This window comes from Cryptotermes secundus, unplaced genomic scaffold, assembly GCF_002891405.2.
Source record: "Cryptotermes secundus unplaced genomic scaffold, Csec_1.0 scaffold546, whole genome shotgun sequence".
In the NCBI taxonomy this organism is placed as follows: domain Eukaryota; kingdom Metazoa; phylum Arthropoda; class Insecta; order Blattodea; family Kalotermitidae; genus Cryptotermes; species Cryptotermes secundus.
Genome location: NW_019734970.1, coordinates 941,962 through 948,864, shown reverse-complemented (window position 1 = coordinate 948,864; position 6,903 = coordinate 941,962). Strand labels below are relative to the sequence as shown.

General features: G+C 37.5%; 1 long non-coding RNA gene across 1 annotated transcript; it reads right to left on the bottom strand.

The window, feature by feature from the left end:
- Window positions 1-6: 6 nt before the first annotated feature.
- LOC111869091 lies at window positions 7-5,914 on the bottom strand. Its single transcript, XR_002843609.2, has 3 exons — window positions 4,208-5,914; window positions 2,263-2,363; window positions 7-701 (listed from the first exon to the last, which is right to left on the bottom strand). It is a non-coding gene; the product is annotated as an uncharacterized LOC111869091 (long non-coding RNA).
- Between the last annotated feature and the right edge of the window lie 989 nt (window positions 5,915-6,903).

The following is a 6,903-nucleotide window of genomic DNA, read 5'->3' as shown; positions in this document are numbered from 1 at the left end:
ACTCTTAATTTAATTATCTTAATAGTTCTAGCTGAGCTGTAGAAAACGCGATGTTCCTTGTTGTGTAGTATCCTCATATTTCATATTTATTTCATCTCTCTTAGGTCCACGGAATTTTCTTTGAAGAATGTTTAGTGGTACTATCAGGCTTGGATTTAGCCTCATACAAGGAACCGGCACATGCATGGACCTCAGATGAGTTTACTAGTATGTATCCGTTATTTGCTAGTATGTGTACTGGCTGAAAAAAGAAACACCGCTTAGGTCGAAACATTTTTGTTAGCACTTTTTTTAGACACTTGTCATTTATGTTTTCACCTCAACATAAAGATACCAAGTTTAATAATTTCAAAAATCAGTAAAAGTGTTATTATGATTGTTTCTTTAATTTTTAGTGTTTTTGGAAAGTAGAAGGGATAGTAACAATTGACATTTGGTCATGAGTTGCCATAATTTGAACACTAGTGCTTATTGATAACCTTGTAATTTCTGGTGTGGGTCCAGCAAAACTTGGGCTTGGTCGGAAAATTCCAGCAGCAACTTCACTTGTTGTGTCTTTGTTGAACTTATCAGCAATAATGGTGATGCTTGCTGTCGGGAACTCTGCCTGCAGTTCATTGGCTGTTAAAACTCCCACAACTCCTGCTCCCAGCACGCCCACACGCAGCACACCCATCTTCATTAACTTATGTATGTGTCAGCTGGAAACATGTACAATGAATGATATTTTGTTTATGCGTTGAATTAACTACATAGCACAAGGTCTGATAATGAAATTCCCTGTCATTATGGGACTTGAAATTTCACTACCTTCATCACAAAAGGTCATTATTGGGTCGTTTCCTGAGCTACTTCAATACCGTTCATATCTTATATTTCTCAATTTTAATATTATCCTTCTGTCTTGGGTACTTACACTAAATGCCCAGTCAAGCTTCTTATCTGACAGCCTAACAGTGTTAGTTGGAGAGTACAAATCATAAAATTGCTTATTATTTGCTATCAGGCAGGTTGGTGTAGAGGTAAATTTCTAGACTATTATTCAGGAGGTATGTGCTTTGAATCTGGCCAGGTAACTGCTTATTGTGAATGATAATTTCTGTGGTTTTCCCTGTCCCTGTAAGTAAATGCTAGGATAGTATCTTAAAGTAGCTCATGATCACCTCCCCTAGAAGCACTACTCACACACCATTCATTAATAATATCTTCTGAAAAATTGTTACTAAATAACCTATGAAATCTTATTGTGTAATTTTTCTTGTCTGTCTTTTGTATCAACTTCTGTACATCCAAATGTTCTGTTAAGCACTGTGATCTCAGACACTTTCAATCTCTGCTCTTAGAGAAGAACCCAAGGCTCATATACAGAGGGGCCTAAAATAAATGAATACATATTTCAGTAGAGGTTATCTATGGACACATCCACAAAGCTGAACTGAAATGTAATTTATGGTGTGTAGTGTGATATTCTCTCAGAAGTGGTACTAGTCACATGAATGCCAGAGCCACCTTGTCAAATGGCAGGACAGTCAAAGTAAATGGCAGTGCAATGGTGCGTATACATTTTTTTGGACCCTCTGCGTGTGTGTGTCTTGTCATATTGTTAGAAGTAATTCAGTTCAAGTGAAAAAAAAAGAATAGTTAATTACATCACATTTTCCTTTAGATGATCTCCATTCCCCCATGTGTCTTCATCGTGGCTTAATTGATTAAGCACAGGAAAAAGTTTACCTTTACCTTATCCCTCTATTTGAAACTCAGTAACTGAAATTTCTTTGGAAATAAGTGTGACCTAATGTGGGTTCCTTTTGATTTGTTTATAATAACAATCAAGGGCAGCAATACAATGACCTGTTATATCATTATTATTATTATATCTCTCAGATTACTGTATCGCTTCTTTCTTTCATTATCTCCACACTTGTTTATCCAACAGAAGGTTATGGTGTGACCCTTTTGAACTCGCATCTCAACAAGTTCAGCACTTGGCAAGCTTTCAGTGACAGTGATAAGAGCCTGATAAACTGGAGTTCTATAATAATTCAGCAATACATGCAATTGTAGTTTATAGTAAGAAATATTACAACAACAGCAAGAGAGGAAAGGTGTATTCTGATTCGGAGTACATATATTTTCCTCTCATGATCTTTGCCATTTTGCATGCCTTGTTGGGCTTGATGTTCATTCCCTAAAGATATAAATCTGTTTGTTGAGAGAAAAACTCCATGGAGTAAGACTTCTTTATGAGAAGATAACACTCACCTAGTCAAGATATGCTCTATATTTTATGGCACCTGAAGGTTCATTTCTGTGTTTACAAGAGGCCGTTATCAGTCCCCTCCTGAACCAGATGAATCCAGTTCCTGTTGATACAGCTCATCAGAATTACTGACATTACATTGTGGGCAGTTATAAAATCTACTGCTGGCAAATCTAAGCAACAGTATGCAGGTTACACTGCTACAGGCAAGAATTATTTTCCATTTTGTTTTGTTAAATGCATGCCATATCAGAAAGTGATTTGAACAGATCTTGAAGATATTTATATGTTGTTTGATAGATTTGTTGTACATCAGCCACTTTTGAAAATTCTGCTGAAGTTTGATTTGATTTGCTGGGCAGTGTGTATCATAAACCTCAATAACAAACTTAAATATCTGTTCTGTAGTTGTGGAGATAAAACATACAGAATTATATAGCTTCCATGTTATGTGTTTATTTCAAATACTGTATGTAAAGAACAAGAAACCTGTTTAGTCTAAAATGATTACAGACTAACACTAAAATAATAGATTAATTTATCTACTTTAAAAATTCCCTTTCCTTAGTAGCATGGTATACCAGATGGTGGGAAATTACATGTTACAAGTACCATGCCAGGGTGGGGTATAGGGAACATGGAGGTAAATCTCTGTGTATTCTCAAAGTCTGTCAGTATACATACAATAATCAGTGAACATCATGCTCTGGCAAACTACAATACTAGTAAAGATACTGTGGGTATCTGTTGGTTATGAGATTTGGTGAAAACCAGGTTAATGGAAAGTGGAGTAAAGAAAAATGTAAATGCACTTACCAAGAATTAAACCCCATCACTATGGGGGTGGATTGAAGAATTGGGTTTCAACTCCCAGCAGTGCAAGAGATTTTTCTGTTCTCCACAATGTCCAAATTCACTGTCAGGCCCCCTAGTTTCATATCCAAAGGGTACAAATGGTTCCTTCTTTGAGGGCTAAAGTGAGTGGGGTATGCAGCTGACCACTCACCTCTCTCTAATGCTGAAGTTAAGTATGCGTTATGTGTGTGGGTCTTAAGGCACATCAGTGTTGATGAATATGTCTAGTATGTGTTGAACTATACTTCCAGTTACTGGGTTTTTGGACTTTTTCCATCATCTGGAATTCTAGGTAATAGAAGAAATGGAGTTTCAGAAACTGGATCTGTTTCTGTCCTCAGGTTATTAAATAGCTGCGTAAATCTGACAGGGGTTGTCCAGTGATTGAGATTAACTCCTAAGGGGCCCAACTGAATAGGTGTCTTCCTTCCTCACCCTAAGACGGAAACAGATCCAGTTTCCGAAACGTTGTGTCTTCTATTACCTAGAATTCAGGATGATGGAAAAAGTCCAAAAAACCCAGAAATTCCATGTGTCATCCACCACCGTCAGAACTCTTTAGAATCTATACTTCCAGTTCCCACACATCTTTATGGTTTGCTTAATTAGGCACAGGGATGTTCTTACATTTACTCATCCAGAGTGTGCAGTATGGCTTTCGTTCATGATCCATCACCATACAATGATATTAAAACTTGTATTAAGTCCATAATCATTGTTCTTTTGTTTATAGAATGAAAGTGATTTATGTGTTGTTTTTACAAACCTAAACCAGGAAAAAGCCCTGCCCATAAGAACATCATCTGTATGCATCATCACAGCCAAGACACTAGAACAATTAATGGAGAAGTTAGACCAGGATGTCAAACTACATCAAGATATCAAAAAGTCAGTTACTAGATACATGTCATAAGGTATGGCCATTTCTGTTTCATGCAGTGCAGTATTTCGGGAAAATTGTAAGGTTCAACTTCCGAGGTAGTTCAAATAAAGTTGGAATGAAATTCATCACCATCAAGTGCATGAAATATGCTGATCCATGTGCCTAAACATGTGTTAATACAAACATAATTTTCAAACAGTTTTACTCACAATTGGTGCTTGTGTTGTTCGTCTGCATATATTCTGCCCATACAGTCCACTCAGTGGTATGAGAGAACTTTTCAAGTTTAAAAACATCCACCTCACAAAGTCATATATTATCATCAAAATTAAATGAAATCTATTACGATCATCCCTCTTCTTGCACCCCAATAAAGTTCTACTGCCGTTGGTATCTCAAGTTGATATGAAAGTGATAACTAGAAAACTGACTGGCCAAATTCAGTGTACAAATAAGCAAGAACTTGTTACATAACCATTTTCTTGTCTTGATATTATTGCCTAATGAGCTGTAGAGCTTGAATAAACAAGAACTTGTTACATAACCATTTTCTTATCTTGATATTATTGCCTAATGAGCTATAGAGCTTGAGAATGCATTTCAGTTACATGTAAATACAGAATTTGCACCCAGTAGACTGTAACCTCACAGACATAATGTGAGTGGTCTCTAGTCACGAATTCTCCCATGAAATTTATAGCAGGTCACTCATTTGTGAAAGTAGCTCCAATTTTACTTATGACATATGTCTATATTGCATTCTGGATGATCAGACTGAAGGCTATTTGAAGATGCTATATCAGTTGCATAGCTTATTTTATGATTTGTCTAGAGGGACTGAGGAAACCACAAAGAATCTCAACAGGCAGCCAGTGTCCAGCTGGGACTCAAACTGGGTACTTCCTGAATACAATTTAGAAGCATCACTGCTTGAGCTAACATGTGCAGGAAGTTTTAATGTCTGAGATGACAAGATATCCTGAGTAGAAGGCATCGCTTTTTCATTTCTCCCAGATAATGAGATATGTTAAATGACCAGCTATGAACTGAACTGCACACTAGACCAGTCATCAAGATTATGTCTTCTGGGATGTGATATTGTGTGGTTTAGTAGATGATGGGTATGATTTCTGAGGAATCTGCTACTCCCATTTTCATTCTATCCTGAAGATGGAGGTAGCAGGTTCCTCCAAAATGTGGGTATCCATGTACCATACATGCCATCACATCCAAGATCATAACCTGATACTTGATACTGTGAAAATTTAAAATCTTGACCAGTTTTATCTAGTCGTCAGCGTATAGGTCTGTCAGTGGATGGTGCCATAGCTTCACTATCTCCATACACTCTGAGCTTGATCCTCCAAGTATGAAGTTCCTGGACTAGGTCAAAAAAGGAATGCTGGCTTAACTTACTCAATTTTGGCTGCCATCTCCTTCAGAATAGTTTCCTTGCGAATGTATATAGCAATCCCATCATTTTTTCCTAGCTTCAAAAGCACTGTGGAAGTCATTCTGTAATGCTGTCGAGTACTGCTTGCTTGAAATTCCCGTTGGAAGACACTGTTTCAGGACCTTGTCCTTTTAGGTCATTTTCAATTTGGGAAACTAAGTGAAATCACAGGGGGCTAAGTATGGTGAGTAGGGACGATAGGGAACGATAGCCATGTTGTTGTTAATCACAAAATCTGTGATTTTCAGGGATGTGTGGGCAGGCGCATTTTCATGTTGGAGCAGTGTGATACATGTTTAAATTTTCTGTTGAGATCTGGCAAACTCCATAACTGATCCAAGTGGTGTATGTGAGCTCATGGATTGTTCAGCGACAGTCTTCGTTGATGAGTTCTCAACCTAACATTTTCTGTCATTTTGCTGGTGCTTGGTCGCCCTGAACGTTTGTCATCTTCAACTGACACTTGACCAGCCTTGAAATGTGAATGCCCTTCAAAAACCCCTGTCTGGCTTAAAGAATGTTCTCCAAAAGCCACATGAAGCATTTCAAGGCTTTCAGTAGTGGATTTACACAGGTTTATGCAAAACTTGACGCAGACATGTTGCTTGATTTTGCCATCCATCACAGACAAAATGAAACACAAAGTCAAAACAGCACTCATATAAAAACAATGCATGTTCATGGCATGGTGTCACATGGCAGACTGATGCAATAGGCTTGCAGAAGTGTGACCTTGGCCCCCCCTCTCATCTTCTTTGACCAAGGCAGTTACAACAGTAATAGTCCAGGAACTTTCCGATACCACATACCTCGCTGTAGGTTACTCAAATTTTATCTGATATTTACAGATTGGCAATTCATGGTCACATGAACTTCAAATACCTTAAAGGCTGCATAGCAATAGAAGTCATTCCATATTCATAACACTCCTACAGTACATCCATCACACTATATGTCTCCAAATGGAACATATAGAAAACTAACCAGGTTTTCCAGTTGGTCTGTTACAGTATTATAAAACAGAATCTCTCCATTTCTTTGAAACCTTTCTTATCATCATCTTCCTCTGGACTGACATTTATTTTGAGCGGTCATGTCACAAACAATTTTCATGTGTTCTTTCCAGTTTTTTGTGTAATATTACATAAACTGTGTTACTGGAAAAATCTGTAATCATATCATTATTTATGAGAAAGGGTCGTAATCTTTTGTCTGTGCCACAAAACATTTATTACTTATCTGATGAACAGATGTATATAGCAGCTTGATGAACATCTGATTTCAAGAGTTCTCTTCTGGGATCTAATGCTGTGTAGTCCATTGAAAGTAAACTAACGTTTTAGAGGAACATATCACATCCATCTTCAGGGCTGGTTGACTTTAATGGACTTTGAAGAAAGCAGTCTTCTGGGATTTGGCACCGTGTATGTGGTGTTAACCGACGGATGAACG